The sequence below is a fragment of the Sturnira hondurensis genome, unplaced genomic scaffold, assembly GCF_014824575.4.
Source record: "Sturnira hondurensis isolate 20B ecotype Veracruz unplaced genomic scaffold, ASM1482457v3 Scaffold0008640, whole genome shotgun sequence".
Taxonomy (NCBI): Eukaryota; Metazoa; Chordata; class Mammalia; order Chiroptera; family Phyllostomidae; genus Sturnira; species Sturnira hondurensis.
Genome location: NW_028081271.1, coordinates 12,152,807 through 12,170,327, shown reverse-complemented (window position 1 = coordinate 12,170,327; position 17,521 = coordinate 12,152,807).

Genomic DNA, 17,521 nt, shown 5'->3' with positions numbered 1-17,521 from the left:
CTAGAAGTAGACTGAGAGGAACTCAAGGTCAGAGACTCTTCCCCAAGGCAAAGCAAAACACCCAGGACGTGGTAGGTGCTGGATTAATACTTCCTGAATGTGTGACGGCGGAGTTGCTGATTGGGTGCCTCTTTCCAGAAGTAGCCACACCCACAACTGCGTTCAGTGGTGAAGATGCTCCCAATCTGGTTTCCCTCATTCATTTGCTTAGTGTGGGAGCTACGTAAAGAACCTCCTCTACCTACTCGAGGCGAAGGAGCTCTCTGCCCCTCCCCTGCTTCTTTACCACTGATGTCTTCTCCCTCCCCCAGGGGGACCTCACAGTAGTCAGAGTTCTTTCATGACGCCTGAAGGTTCTCAGAATGAACATCCTGGGAGAAACTGGCATTCATTTCATAACCATTTCTCCTATTTGGGAAATCACACAGAATCACTTCAGCCACTTTCTAAAGGCCTGTCCAGGTTCGAGGGGAGGGGACACGTGAACCCCCCACTTGATGTAAGTGGCAGGGATTGTGGGTATGTTTGGAACTGTCTCAAAGACCCTCCCTCTAGCAGCAGCGGGTGTGCGGGAGCTCCTGTCCTCTTCCGAGTCTTTCCTCTGTCCGGCTGCCTGGAAAACAGTTCCTTCCACCCTGGACCTCGAGGTCAAGGTGGGGGTCGAGGAGCAACTGGGCGGAAGGGTTCTGAGTCACTGCAAACCATCCCGCCAGCCCTTTCCACCTACTTGGATGCTTCTCTCTGGTTTAAGAGAATCGTATTTTGAGTTTTCCGTTACTCACAGCCGAACCTAAACCACAGCAATTAGCAAGGTCAGCAGGACTAGGCAGTGAAAACCCTGAAAAGATCAGACGGTAAGAGTAATCCTATGAGAAATAGGTAGGCTGGGGAAATGCAGGAAAAATAGCATTCCACTAGCCTACCACACTTCAAAACTTAGAGTTACTTTTATGACTTTGTAGGAAGAAATCTTGTATTCTACTTTCCATAGATAGTTAGGGAGTCAGCCCCAAATAACTCCGGTACATCTGCTGGATTTGAATTGTTCTGGGTGCCTAATAAATATGCTTCTCTGTCTCATTTTAGTAGATTCTTTGATCAAAACTATCACAAATTTTCAAATTATATCGAAGCCAAAATCACCTCTTAACCTAAAGCAGTGTTTAGCATCCTAAATGAGATTTGAGGCAGATTTTAAGGACTGCTTAATGCAAGAAATTATTCAAGTGAGAGAATTCTAACATGATGAGTGTTTATATATAAATCATATGTAAGTGACACCGTGTCCTACCCACTCCTACCAGGATTAACATTTTCCTACTGAAAAATATTCATGCAGCTGCTTTTTTTAAAAGAAAAACTTTACAAAGCACCTATGAAATTATCTTGTGATTTGTCTCTCCTTTGGCCATTTATCGTTTGGGGTTTTCCTGTGTTTAATATCCTTTTGTGTGAATTCTTTCTAAATTAAGGATTCTGGAAGAATTAAGTCGGATGCATTTTAATGCCACTCTCCATTGTTGTTCTCAGGAAATTATGACTATTTCACGTCGGGGACTGCCAAATGTTAGGCATCTTGGTTGCACATGAATAATCGTCCGCTGATAATTGCTAGTGAGGCTTATGGTTTACTGACCTGCTGGGGTTTGTGGAGATTTATTGACTTAGAGCTAATTAAATTGTTGCCTGCTGCTTTTGAAATTCCACCACAGAAACATGCCTGTTATTTGCGCAGCCTTTGTGCGAGAGGCCTGAGCTGGGTCGGGGCACCGACTTGCCTTTGCTGGGGGTCACGTGGGGACGCGGGATGGCCTCACAGAGGGCAAGGTTGTGGCACACAAAAATTTCACCGTGAGCACTGGTCTTTGTTGACTGTCTGTTTGTTTGTTTGGTTTTTATTTATTTTTTATTTTTGGATTTCTGAGGTATTGGAACTACATGCTTCAACTTGCTGCATCTTCCTTCCAGAATCTCTCTTTGACTAGCAGAGTTATTTGGTGGTCATCCTGATTTCTTTTACCATATCGATTTTAGGGAAAATTCTAAAACTATGATTTTTTTTAAAAAATGTGTTTATTGATTTGAGAGAGAGGGGGTGGGGAGGAAGAAAGAGAGAAAAGGAGAAAGACAGACGACCACTGATGTGAGAGAGAAACACCAAGTAGCTGCCTTCCACATGTGCCCTGACCAGGAATCGAACCCCCGACCTTTTGGTGTAAGGGACCACGGTCCAACTGACTGAGCCATACCAGTCAGGGATAAAACCATGCATTCTGATGCATGGTTGTGAATACCTGAATCATCTGGGATAGTTTTACCTCCTCAAAAAGGTTTTTCAATTTAGAAATGACTAACGACGTTTTAAGAGTAGAACTACCCCTCATTTGTGGCCACATTAAGTCGACAGTGCCCCTTCACATCAAGTTTTAAGAGTCAGAACTGCTCTGGAAGCCATGCTGTGGGCTGGAGACCTCAGCCTTCTGCCACCAAGCCAGTCTCTCAGCCAGTTGTGCCAATTCCTGTCCCTGCCTTCGTTTCCCCCTCTGCCGATCACAATTGTACTGTCCCATGGGGTCATTGGGAAGATGAAGAGACCACATATTTGTAGGCTTGAAAGAAAAGTATTGGCTGGTACTGTTTATTTTTGTATTCATCATCATAATTATAGTGATAAAACTTACATTTTGCTGAGCTTCTGAGCTCAGAAAGCTCACATCAGAAAGTTTCCCATCGGTCATCTCATTTGACCTTAACTGCACGGAACAAAGTCATGTGTTATTTTTATCATTCCATTTTAGGGATGAGAAATCTGAGATCAGAAAGGTTAAGAATTCTTTTTTTGCAAAATCAAATGACTATGAAGTGATAAAGCCAAAACTCAAATCGAGCTCTGTGGAGTTCAGACTTCCCTATTGATTTACTATTTCACTCTGCCATCCTCCAGCCTCGTCGAATTTAGAACCAGAGGAGACCTCAAAAGACATTAGTCTGAGCCCTTAATTATATGGCTGGGAAAAAAAGAGCCCCCCCCAATAAAGATTCGCCCGAGATCACGTCGCACTGCGGAGAAGACCCACATTTCTTGATTACCATCTAAAATCCTCTTGCCACCCCCACTCACCAGACAACAGACATTCCAGTAAAGCACAGAGGAAGTGGTGATAACAGTCCCGACACGAAGAACAAGGTTCTTTTTTTGGTAACTTGAGAATTTTAATATCATTACTTGTCTGCAAGCCAACTACTGTGGAATTGCGATAAAAGTTAAATAACATCCTCTCCATCAATGAGTTATTATTATAGTCAGAGGGTCCCTTTAATTTCCCCTTTGTAGCCAACTTGGGTTTCGTCTCCTGGGCATTTCTCCCTTTCTCGTGGGAAAACACGGGTCCAGTGACAGCTGTCCGGCCCTCTGTGATCGCTCTCCGGTTCAGAGCCCCCAGGAGCTGTGAGGTGTGGCCGACACACAATGAGGTCGGTTTTCACAGTGGCTTCTGGAAGCAGAGAGGAGCAAGGGGCATCTAGCGTGCTGCGTGCGGGAGCCTCAGTGCAGTGGGTTCCCGTGGCTGCGTGGCTGCCACTGTCCCGTGCACGTCACGTGCAGCCAAGAAGAGCCTACTTCGTGCACAGCCTAGGAGCCACATTGTGCGCAAAGGCAGCTCCCCAAGCCACGGGAAACACAGGGAGGAAGTGACGTAGAGATAGGCAATTGGTCCATCACCACGCCTGAAGGGGTGTCCCCTCTGCTCACCAGAACAGGAGTGTTTCTGGAGAGGGCTTCCTCTCCCGGCTCCGGACAGAACCACCCTCTCCTCTGGACCGGGGGAACTGTATTTCCGAAAGGCCCCTCCTGGCTCTCAGATATGGCAGGTCTTTCCCCCCTAGAGCCTTCTCACCTTTATCTTTTCACCTGAAACTCTCCTGTCACACCCAACTGCTTCTCATGCTGGCGAAGAATGTTTTCCTTGGCAACTGTCTCTAAAATAGAACACCCGGCCTATTTTATGTCCACCTCCTAGTCATAGCACTGATCTCAATTTTATACTTATTTGTCTGCTGCAGTAAATATTCTCTCTCTCCGGCTAGACTTTAAGATCCATGAATTGAAACAACGTCCAGCTCAAACCACCAGCGTGGGCAAGAGGCTCAGAGCACAGAGCCCGTGCGCCCAAGTGCTGAATGAGCACTTTTGGTTGGGTGGATTAGGTGGATAACTGAGTTCATTACGAAGAAGTTCAGTTTAAGTGGACCACGTAGGAGGGTGCAGTGGGGCGGGGGAGGGATGTCACAAGATGGGATTAAGGCGTGACAATAAAATAACAATCGATGGGTTTAAACCAGAAAACTCATTTATTCACTTCTGTGTGATTCCAAGGCCAGAAGTAGCCTTTGAAATAAACTGCACAGGCAGGTTAGCTTGTGGACATCTGGTCTTGCAGGAGCTCCCCTACCCTTCGCTGAGAGCCACCACACGCACCCAGGACCCCCGTTTCCCAAACCATGCCCGTTGCTTCTGCAGCTGCATAGCTCTCTTCCACCCAGTTAGGACTTAGGGATTTTACCATAAATCCTAAGCTACCTTTCGAGGTATTTTTCTCAAGTCCAAAACAGTTCCATCCCTAAGAGAAATGCTGGTGCTGTGACAATGATGTGTTGTTTCACCTTGCTGCGTTCGTTCAAATACAGGTGGTTATGAGGAACAGACCCCTAGGGGAGCTCAGGGAGGCAGGTACGGGATTTAGTAGAGGGATGCAGTGGTTTCTAATGGGACTCAAGGAAGAACCGAATACCCGGGCCTCGGGGCAGCGGCTCACAGGAAACGCACATCACCCCTGAGGATCCCAGACGATTTCCACGGAAGGAGCAATCCCTGTGAGCTGTGCAGACACTCCCAGAGATGTCTACGACCTGCCCTGCTGAGTGCCCACGACCCGGGGCCATTTCCTCAAAGAGGTGACCGTTTAAGTGTCTGGGGAACAGAGAATAGCATGTGGAGCTTTCACATATAACCATTTCCAAATTAGAAAAAATGGTCATTGCTTCACTTAAAAAACCCTTGGCTGGTGTGGCTCAGTGGATTGAGTGACAGCCTGAAAACCAAAGAGTCGCTGGTTCGATCCCCAGTCAGGGTGTGTGCATGGGTTGCAGGCCAGGTCCCCAGTGGGGGACTTTCTGGGGGTGGCCACGCGCTAATGTTTCTCTCCCTCTCTCTCTCCTTTCCCCTCCATCTAAAAATAAATAAATTAAAAATCTTAAAAAACAAACAAACCCACACTGTACTCCATTACCATTCAAGTGAGATATGGTTGGGAGTGAGAAGAATTCATTGAAATTCATTTTTAAAATAAGGGTGCTAGCAATTACATTGACCTTTGAAGTGATCATCTAAAAAGCTTATTTATTCTAACATCATTCTTAGCATTTTTGTATATTTATTACACGCCTTGTGAGATGTGTAATAAATATTTATCTTCTACAAAATATGAGGTACAGTTACTATTTTTATTACTTTATAGATGAGAGAACCGAGTCTTGGAAAAGTTAACTTGTCTAAGATTTAACATTTAGGAAATACTAGTAAAAATATTCATTTATCTCTCAGGCTTCAAAGACAATGGTTAAAAAATGTTCTAATATGGAGGATGTTTTTCTAAAATATAAAGAAAAACTGGTTTAAAAATACACTCTGGTCTTATCTGAGAGCTTGTTTTTGTTTAAATGAGCGAAGTCTTTAAGAAGAGAAATCCATCAAACTCCCTCCACAGCCCATGTGACAGAATCTGTTTTATCGTCAGATGTGGCAGCACCATCTAGTGGCCAAAGGAAGACATAGCCTTCTTGAGTGGTTTTCTTCATTGGACAACTAACCTCATTTATAAGGGTGACAGAGATTGATTTGAGGCTTCCAATTGAAAACAAAATGAGCGAATATGTTTATTTTCTCTACCTGGAAAATGGCACTAAAACTGAGCTAGTGAAATAAAAATGTTATTAATTCACGAAGGCAGATGGAGACAAACCCATCGGGGACAAAGACTTCTACAAATCCTTGGAAGACAGAGGACAGAAGCTGCTGACTTAGAACAGGAAGCACATGCTTTTGTTCTCCTCACGTTAACCTCCTAAGGTTTCTTTCACCAATAAGCAGTCTGGTATTTATTCCCCAATAATGAGGTTGAAAGCAGAGACGGATTTGCGTCTTTCTTTGCGGTGATGAGACCAATCAAACTCTGTGTGCTCATCACTGCAGCGACGTGGATGAAATTTCGGACCGCATTTGAATCACTTCTCATCTAGGAGGTTGGCCGGGTCATCCCAGGCTGTCCGTGCCTGTCTTCCTTAGCAGGCGTGCCGTTTATGGAGGAGAAGTCTAGGCTTTCGTTCATCCTGTTTCTTCTGGAGTTTATTTCCTTGTCTATTCACCCGATTAAACACTACTCATCTTTAAGACAGTCTGGAGACCCACCCTCCAGAAGCCTAGCAAAGCCCTCAACACCACCCAACCCTCACACAGATTCAGTGAGCATCTTTATACGTAAGAACACCCCAGGCAGATGCCCATCACTGCACGTGGCCCTGGTTTTAATCACCTGCTTCTGCCTTTGTCTGCCCCACTGTAATGAAAGTTCCTCGAGGGCAGGGACTTGGTGTTATTTATTTTTGTTGCTGAACATCTGGTGGGACATAGTCGATGTTTATTTCATAAAAGAATACAGAGAAGTAACCGTGGCTTCACAAGAGAGTGAGAGGAAACACAGATGCCCTGTACCTGGAGCTCTCAGGCACAGGGCCAAGGACTGGATTAAACTTTTAAAAATATATTTTATTGATTATGCTATTACAATTGCCCCATTTCCCCCCTTTATTCCCCTCTGCCCTGCACACCCCCTCCCACCTGCATTCACCCCTCTTAGTTCATGTCCACGGGTCGTACATATAAGTTATTTGGCTTCTCCATGTTCTATACTATTCTTAACCTCCCCCTGTCTATTTTGTACCTACCATTCATGCTTCTTATTCCCTGTACCTTCCCCCCATTCTCCCTCCTCTCCTTCCCCACTGATAACCCTCCTTGTGATCTCCATTTCTGTGATTCTGTTCCTGATCTAGTTGTTTGCTTAGTTTGTATTTGTTTTTATTAGGTTCAGTTGTTGATAGTTGTGAGTTTGTTGTCATTTTACTGCGCATATTTTTTCTTTTTCTTTTTCTTAGATAAGTCCTGTAAACAATTCATATAGTAAGGGCTTGGTGGTGATGAACCCCTTTAACTTGACTTTATCTGGGAAGCACTTTATCTGCCCTTCCATTCTAAATAATAGCCTTGCTGGATAGAGCAATCTTGGATGTAGGTCCTTGGCTTTCATGACATTGAATACTTCTTTCCAGCCTCTTCTTGCTTGTAAGTTTTCTTTTGAGAAATCAGCTGACAGTCTTAAGAGAACTCCTTTCTAGGTAACTCTTTCCTTTCCTCTTGCTGCTTTTAAGATTCTCTCCTTATCTTAGGTAATGTAATTATGACATGCCTTGGTGTGTGCTTCCTTGGGTCCAACTTCTTTGGGACTCTCTGGGCTTCCTGGAATTCCTGGAAGTCTATTTCCTTTGCCAGGTTGGGGACGTTCTCTTTCATTATGTTTTCAAATAAGTTTTCGATTTCTGGCTCTTCCTATTCTTCTCCGGCACCCCTATGATTAAGATGTTGAAACATTTAAAGTTGTCCCGGAGATTCCCACACCTCTCCTCATTTTTTGGAATTCTTGTTTCTTCATTCTGTTCTGATTGAATGTTTCTTTCTTCCTTCTGATCCAAACTGTTGATTTGAGTCCCAGTTTCCTTCCTGTCACTCTTGGTTCCCTGTACATTTTCCTTTATTTCACTTTTCATAGCCTTCACTTTTTCCTCTATTTTGCAACCATACTCAAGTAACCACTTCTGTGAGCATCCTGATTACCAGTGTTTTGAACTGTGTATCTGATAGGTTGGCTCTCTCTTCATTGCTTGGCTGTATTTTCTCTGGAGCTTTGATCTGTTCATTCATTTGGGCCATTTTTTTCTGTCTCAGCACATCTGTTAGGTAGTAAGGGGTGGAGCCTTAGGTGTTCACCAGAGCAGGGCAATGATGTCACTGCTCTGTGGTGCAAAATGTGGGGGAGGGTCCAAGTAGGAACAATGCCGCTTGCGCAGCCCTAGACTGGCTTTCAGTTACTTCCCCCTCTACCCACAATCAAATTGGGCCCTTCTGGTGCTGATTTCCCAGTGGGTGGGCTTGTGTATGTTCTAGGACCCTGTGGATCTCTATAACATACTCTCCTATGAGGCTGGGAGTTTCTCCTGCTGGCTCCTCAACCCCCACAGGTGTTTTCAGTTGAGGTTTTGAGGTTTTATTTCCCAGGAGCCCTGAGTTGTGAGATCGGTCTCCCTCCCCAGCTGTTCCTCATGGTTTATCTGAATGTAAATGTGGGACCACCCACTCTGCTGGCTGTCTTCTCACCACCCGAGGTCCTCCAGCCACTGCCTTGGCTCGAGTCCTCTCCACCCAGCTGCCTGTCTCTGCCCCTCCTACGGGTAAGGATGAATGTGTCGTCTTTAACTTGTTGGTTGTCAGATTTCCATACAGTTCAATTTTGTGGCAGTTCTGGTTGTTTTTTGTTTTTTAAATTTGTTGTTGTCCTTCTTTGGGTTGTGCAAGGAGGCACAATGTGTCTACCTACGCCTCCATCGTGGGCGGTGGGTTGAATTTAAGAGTCAGAGTGGATCACAGGCATGTCAGTGACATACACTCACAGACTGTAAAAGGGGTAAAGACGAATAACAGGGTGATGGGTTGCTGGAAGAGTATGCTCTGGTTATCTTCCTCAGCCCAAACCAGGATCTCGTCAACAGCATCAGTGTAGTAAATGGAGAGAATTGTGTAGACCGACAGACTTATGGATGTGCATACATGTGTAGGGCCAGAGAACTGTTACAAACCTCCACTTGACAATAGACCGCCAAGGACTTTTCATACCGGAATGGAACGGTATCTTCAGATGTGGTAGCACCACCTAGTGGTGAAAAAAGACATCGACCTATTGAATGCTTTTCTTTGGACAACTAACCCCTAAATGAGTAACAGATTAATTTGGGACTTAGAAAGTCTCCAGCAAACGGGGGATAAACTAGTAAAAGATTGTGGTGAGGGTGAAAATGTGCTACTCAAAATGTGCCTTTGAGTAGTATGGTTTTAATAGCGTGAAGTTTGAGATGTGGTAGTCACGTGTTGTTACGAATTTTGGATTTTGAAAGCTGTAGGGGTGATTTTTAGGCTTATTGAGACTCATTTCTATAACTGAGGGAATGTGGCAGATGGTGCTTCCTGTTGCATTGTTGTTGCTGTTGTTTACAACTTTCTATCATTTAGTGTAAAGAAACCGGCAGAAATCCTTTTCTGACTAAAAATATGTCCAAACTGTAAACAGAGCACTTACATGGCTAGGTCATTGAGGAAATTTCACATTTTGTTTTTTAAGTGTCTGTATTATTTCATTTTATTTTAAAATGTGTATTATTGTTGTAATTACATTAAACCATCATTTAAATCAGCGCATGCTGAGCAGTCAACTACACCTTCCCTCTTCAGTGTTGGGGCAGTGTGTTCTCAGTGTGATCCCAAGTCTTTCTGGTTCCTAGTAGTTCCCAGTGGGAGGCAGGAAGGAACTGTGAGACTAGATATTTACAAGCAAGTCCTACTTTCTCCACTTTTCCCCCTTCCAGGACTCTGCAGGAAAATAGGGTAAAATGAGACCGTTGTAAAAGCTTGCCATTTCAGCTGCAGTTGATCTTCCCGGCCACCAGGTGACGCTTGTGTGTCTCTACTGGGAAAGATTTGAGTCAGGACAATCTAGAAAGAAATTTTTGGAAATTTGGAATAGTTGAGAAATCATCAAGTGAACTCCTGGAGAAATGGAGTATAGGTGTTTCTGGATGCCTTTTTATGAACAGATCAGAAACTGAGCTTCTAAAGGACTGATACAAGAATATCCACTTGACCCAGTGTTGGGCACAAAGTAAATGCTAGTAAATATTTTTGGCACCAAAGATCCAACTGTAAAAATAGTACTGTTTTAACTTAAAGAGATCTAGAATTTCTTCATTTGGCTCTCTTAATTTTCACATATTATCAACAATTTGATACAGAAGTGGCATTAGAATCTGTTAAGTTGAGAATGAAAATAACTTAAGGACAGACTGCATTGCCCCAGCACATACATGGGTACCTTTCACTTCATGGAATTTGTTCCCCTGCAGACCTCAGTGAGCTCTAAATTTTGAAAAGTGACCCACATTAGTGGTAACATGAAGTCAGGTGTCTGTAAGCCTCTCCAGATAGGCTGTCATTCTGTAGGTATTTATTGAGTAACTACTATACATACGAGATGCTGGAATCACTCAGATGTTTTGGCTTGAGATGAGATGCTGGCTTTCCTTACGTGTCTTACATTTTCCAGCTAGTCTGAATGGATTTATGAACACGTGTTTCTGGAGCCCAGGGCATGATTACTTTCCATCTGATCGGCTAATTTGTCCCTAAATCCCTTCCCTTCCTCATTTTTGGCAACTCTATCTCTATTTACAAATTCTCCCACTCTAGAATAAATGATAACACATTAGTTACTAGAATCTATGTTAATCTGACAAAGAAATCTTTCCACCAGTTTCAGACACACTTGCACGAGGCCTTTGCCTCACCATCCTTGTGTCAGTCTGAAATGGGCACTCTCCTAGTTTTCTGAGGTTGGTATACCAGAAACTGGGTGGCTTTAAACACTACAAATTTATTCACTCACAGTTCTGGAGACTAAAACTCCCAAATCAGGGTGTCTCCAAGGTCATGTGTCTTCCAAATCCTCTAGAAGCACGTTCTTGCTTGCCTGTTCCTAGGCCCCCTCGGGCATCTGTTGGCCTGTGGACACGTCACTCAGATCTCTGCCCCCATCACCACCTGGCCATCCTCTCTTTGTCTCTGTGCTTCACAGGGCATTCTCTTTTCTTCTTATTCAAATGCCACTCACATCGGACTAAGGGCTCACTCGATTCCAGGAAGTCCTCGTCTTAACTAATTACATCTGCACAAGTGACCCTGTTCCCAAATAAGCTCGCAGTCTGAGGTTCCAGCAGTTTAGGGCTTCGGCATATGCTTCCGGAGGACACAGCTGAACCCAGAAATGACTTAACTAACTTGCGATTCAGTTTCCTGTACAAAAATTCTGTACAGAAATCTGTCCCAAAGTTCCTATTTTATAGTATTTTTCTGAGAATTAAATGTGGTGCTTCACCACAGTTTGAAATTAAACACAGTTGTGACAAGAAAATTTTCTAAGGACACATTTAATGTTGGTGAACAGCCAAACACTATTTGGAGGCAGGTCTGCAAGAGAGCTCGCTTACTAAGCTGGGTCATAACTGTCTTCTCTATAAAACAAACAAACAAACGTTTTTCAAATGTTGGCATTTAACATTGGCTTAGGAAAGAAATTCATATAATCGAGTCCTCTCCTCCTTGAAAACCAGTCAGCTAAGTTACTGCTATTTCATTAGTCCTTGGCCCACCTAAGTTTGTCTGATTGGTTCCCTTTAAATAGGTCTCTAAGAAAGCTGACTATTTTATTGGTCTTGAGCTCTGGGAAAATTGCTTGTGTTATTTGTTTCTTCTCTTCTCTCAAACTTCTGTTACCTGGACGTTGAAACTTCATCTTTCCTGTCTCAATTTTTCCCTATATTTTGACTGTAGTAATTTCTGCACTGTGTTTTGGAAACCACCCTGCCCCATTTAATCCTCCACCCCATCAATTCATTGTTTAATTCATTCTCCTCTTTAGCTCACGTACTTGCTTATTTTTATGATTCATCCATCAATTCAACAAACTTTATTGAATGCTTCTATGGTGTCAATGACTATTTGGAGAGTATTTCTTAGATTCCCAGGTTGCTTTTTGAATTGCACATTCTGAAATCTAAGAATATTGTTTGTTATCTTGCTTAGGGTGTTTTATCTTGAATTTCTAGGATTCAATTGCTTATTCATCTTTGTCACTGAGGATGCCTGATCATTTGGGGTTACTCATTCGGTCAGCGCCCTGTTGATTGTGGGGTGACCCTGGAATACACCGCCACACAGGTAAGGTCAGTAGCCCACGTCTGTGCCCAGGACTCTCCGTCCTTTCGGGGATCCGTAGCTCATTAAGGTTCCGTGGGTCTTCCTGGGCCCAACGCCCCCATTCAGGGCGTTGGCCTGACAACAGTTGCTGCGGCCCTTGGCTGCCTGGCCTAAGTGGAGGGCGGGGCCAGATGATCCAGCTATGTCAAGGGGAGACTCCCCTCAGAATCTTCTGGAGCTTTCCAAGGTGCTCTCTAAGTTTGGGGCTTCCCTGCAGTCCTCCATTTCTGCAAAGCGGTGCTTTCCTCTGGTCTTGGGTCAGATCTGTTTCTGTATCCCCGAAAGCTAGTCAACTGATGAACTTCGGGTTCCACAGTGCCGTTGGATTTCATTTGCACTTCTGTCATCCCCCCCCCCCCCGATTTGGGGAGGAAGGAAAGGTAAAGGCACTTTCAGTCTAATCGTCTTTATCCAATTTCCCTTCTTAGCCGGCATCTATTTCGATTCTGTTCTATAGTCAGCAGGCGTCTCGGAGCTCAGATCTATCTGAATTGCTCAGCACTGGCCATAACGCTCAGGAGAGGGTTTTTGTACTTAATTCGGTTACCTCCTGGCCCTGCCAGAAGCAAAGCAGAAGGAAAATGCTCAGGAGTCAGAGCCGCAGTGGAGGGGAAGCTTCCACGTCGGACCTCGATGAACAGGAAGAACTGGGCGTGTAGAGGCAGGTGTACGAGACAAGCGCGCGCAACCAGCTCCTTCGGCTTGAAACATTGAATTCATGACAGAACTTGGTCCCTTCAAGTGACAAGGGGGGACAGTCTGGGGATTCTTTTGCTCCCATTTTTAAAGTAAACTGTACAGAAAGTGTAGTGAGAAATCGTTTCCAGATATTAAGAAAAAATCTGTACACAGAGCAACTATCAGACAACATCTATCACAAAATCAAGGTCAGGTGACAAATAAAAACCAAGGATTCCTATTAGTATGTGTGCATCTGGAGACCACTTAACACCCATGTGTGTGTGTGCACACTCGTGTACACGTGCAAGCACACACATTAAAGACCTCGATTCAACACCAGGTAAGTCCCACTGCCCCCCCCCCCCCCGATATNCCCCGGCCCCCCCCCCCCCCCCCCCGATATCACACGTAGTTTGAGAACTATACATATAACTCCTAGTGCTGGGCACCACTTAGCAGGCATTTAATAGTTTATTAAGAGAAAGTCTCATCCAACACTTCAGAAACTACTGATAAGGGACTTTGGGGGAATGACCCAGGCTTTAGACAATGGTTTCTGCAGAAGTAATGAACACATCAGCTTCTCAATCAGCATAACAGAGGGGGGCAGAGGATGTGGAGGACAGCTCTAGGCGGTCATTTCTGAATACATTTTTAAAAATCATTCAGTATTAAAAGATGATTTGTTTCTATTTGAAAAATCCTAGCTGGGAAACTGGGGACTGAAATGGTCAAGTCCATCGAATCAAGAGGAGTCCCCAGTGGGTATCATGTATTCATCCTTATCCTAAAGGAACATGGAATTTTTAACTCTTATTTTTAATTGAATTTATTGGGGTGACATTTGTTTACAAAACCACACAGGTGTCAGTGTCCAGGTCAGTAAAACATCCTCTGCTCACTGCATCGTGTGTCCATCGTCCAAAGTTTCTTTCTGTCCCCGTTTCCACCCCTTTGCCCACCTCTACCTATCTCCCCCCCCTCCCCTCTGGTTAGCACTGTTGTCTGTGTGTTATGTTTTTTTTGCTCATCCCTTCACCTTGTTTCATTAGGCCTCAGATCCTCCCCTCTGACAGCTGTTAGCTTGTTCCATGTATCCGTGTCTCTGCTTCTATCTTGTCAGTTTGTTTTGTTCATTAAAGTCCACGTGTAAGTGAAATCATACGGTATTTGTCTTTCTCTGACTGGCTTATTTCACTTAGTATAATAAACTCCAGGTCCATCCCTTCTGCCACAAAAGGTAAGGTCTCCCCTTTTTATGGCTGCGTAGTATCCCACTGTGAAAATGTACCAAAGCTTTTTGCACACCTACTGATGGGCACTTGGGCTGATTCCAGATCTTATTATAAATAACACTGCAATTTGCGTATCTGATGATTAATGATATCAAGTAGATTTTCATCTATGTACTGGCCATCTGTATGTCTTCTTTGGAGAAGTATCTATTCAGGTCCTTTGCCCGTTTTTTAATTGGATTGGTATTTTTTGGTGTTGCATTGTGTAAGTTTTTTATATATTTTGGAAATTAAAGCCTGTTCAGACTTGTCATTGGCAAATATGTTCTCCCACTCAGTGAGCTGTCTTTTTATTTTGTTGATGGTTTCTTTAGCTGTACAAAAACTTCTGTTTGATGCAGTCCCATTTTAATTTTTTTCCCATTTCCCTTCCCCAAGAGATATATTGGCAGAAATATTGCTACATCTCTGAAATTTTACTGCCTGTTTTCTCCTAGAATTTTTATTGTTTTGTGACTTACGTTTAAATCTCTTATCCATCTTTTAAATTTTTTCCTTGAGTATGGTGTGAATTAGTGGTCTAGTCTCATTTTTGACGTGCCCAATTTTCCCAACACCATTTATTGAAGAGGCTGTCTTTATTCCATTGTATGCTCTTGCCTCCTTCGTTGAATATTGACCTTAAAAGCTTGGGTTTATTTTGGGGCTCTCTGCTATGTTCCATTATCTATATGCCTTAGTACCAGGCTGTTTGATTACAGTGGCCTTGTAGTGTAGTTTGATATCAGGTAGCGTGATACCTTCAACTTTCTTCTTTCTCAAGATTGCTGGGGATATTAGAGGTCTTTTTTGTTCTAGACCTGTGAACTATGCCATGGACTTGATAGGAATTGTGTTGAACTTATAGACTGCTTTAGGTAGTATGGATGTTTAATAATGCTAATTCTTTTCATCTATAAACAAAGCATATGCTTTCATTTGCATCTTCCTCAGTTTCTTTCTTCAACATCCTATAATTTTCTGAGTACAGGTCTTTTACACTCTTGGTTAAATTTATTGCTAGGAACCTTTTATTGTTGCAGCAGTAAATGAGATTGTTTTCTTAATTTCTCTGATGGTTCGTTATTGGTGTATAACAATGCCACCAATTTCTGAATACTAATCTTGTATCCTGCTCCTTTGCCAAATTCATTTATTAGATTGTTTCTTGGTGGAGTCTCCAGAGTTTTCTATGTACAACATCGTGTCATCTGCAAACCATGTTTTACTTCCTCCTTTCCAGTTTGGATGCCTGTTACTTCTTGTCTGATTGATGTTGCTGGGACTCCCAGTATTACATGGAGAAAGTGGACATCACTGTCTTGTTCTGGATTATTAAACACTTAAATTTTTTGCCCATTGAGTAAGTTGGCTGTGGGTCTGCCATATATGGCCTTTATTATGTTGAAGTACAATCCCTCCATTTCCACTTTGCTGAAAGTTTTTATCATAAATGGATGCTGAATTTTTTCAACTGACTTTCTTACATCTATTAATATGATCATGTGATTTTTATCCTTCAATTTGTTATGCGATATATCACTTTTATTGATTTGTGAATATTGAACCAATCTTACATCCCTAGAAAAAATCCCAGTTATGGTGTATGCTCTTTTTAAGGTATTCCTGGATCCAGTTTGCTGATACTTTGTTGAAGATCTTGGCATATATATTCACCAGGGATATGAGCCTATAATTTTTTCTTTACAGTGTCTTTATCTGGTTTTGCAATTAGGAATAGTGCTGGTCTTGTAAAAAGAGCTTGGAAGTCTTCCCTCCCCTTGAATTTTCTGGAATAATTTGAAATGGATAGGTGTTAATTCTTTGAATGTTTGGTAAAATTTGTCTGTGAAGCCATCCAGTCCAGGACTTTTTGTATATTGGAAGGTTTTTGATTACTGCTTCAATTTTACTCATTGTAATTGGTTTATTCAGGTTTTCTGATTCTTTCTGATAGTTTTGGAAGACTGTTTCTAGAAATGTATCCATTTCACCCAATTTGTTGCTACATGGTTGTTCATAGTATTTACTTAGGATCCTTTGTATGTCTGTGATGTTCTCTCTCCACTTTCATTTCTGATTTTATTTGGGTCCTCTCTTTTTTCGTGATGAGTCTGGTTAAAGTTTCATCAACCTTGTTTGTCTTCTCAAAGAACCAGCTCTTGGTCTCATTGATCTTTTTGCATTATTTTGTCTCTGTTACTTATTTCCTTCCTTCTCCTCACTCTGGGCTTTGTTGTTCTGTTTCTAGCTCTTTTAGGTGTGAGGCTAGATTATCTGAGATTTCGCGCACTCCCTGAGGTAGGCCTGTATTGCTATGACCTCCCCTCTCAGGACTGCTTTCACTGTGCCGCACGAATTTGGGGTTGTGTTCATTTGCATTCGTCTCTAAGTAATTTCTTATTCCTTCCTTGATCTCATTCTTTAATAACATGCTATGTAGCCTCCACATTTAAAATGTCTTTCAGTTTTTCATTGTATTTGGTTTCTAATTTCATACCTTTGTGATCAGAGGAGATGCTTGATATGACATCAGTCTTCTTGGATTTGGTGACATGAATTTTGTATCCTAACATGTGGTCTATCTTCCATATGCACTTGAGAAGAATGTATATTCTGCTGCTTTGGGATGACATGTTCTGTACATATCAGTGAAGTCCATCTGAGCCAGTGTCTCATTTAAAGTCGTCATTGCCGTGGTAGCATTTTTGTCAGGGAGACCTGTCCACGGATGACAGTGAGGCACTGAAGCCTGACTCTGACTGTCACTCTCCCTTCATGTCCAACTTGTTTACAGGGGTCATGTCCTCCTGTGGGATGGGTCCCAAAAGCTATGGGTTTCTAAAAGGTTGAAAAACAGTGCATTAGAGGTTGGGTCAAAGGCCTCAAGCCTCCCAAGACACTGCACTGTTTGGTAAAAACCTGACCAAAGAAAGTGTCGTGGAAGCTAGTGGTCAGTGTCTCGTGGCACAAAACAGCAAGGAAAACGCTGACCTTCCACTATGTAGTTTGATTCCTCTACTTTTCTCTGACACTGACCTAAATAACATTTAAGAAAACATTTATTATGAATTTAGCTTTTATTCAAAATTAAATAAGCAAAAGCAAATTTTTCAGAAACTTTTACAAATTACTTACATAAAAGAAAGTTAATAGGGAGAGTTATAAGTTTGCAACAAATAATTACAAAAGTGTCTAGGGCAGCATGAATATAAACCATGTCACGGCATGGCGATCTAATTATGGTGAATAAGGCATAACTAACATTTGCACCAAGACCAGAATTAAGAAATAAAACATACTTTAAAAGCTCAGTTCTACATTAAGCTTCTCTTCCCTCAGATCCTTAATGGGTTTAAACTATGTAATTTTT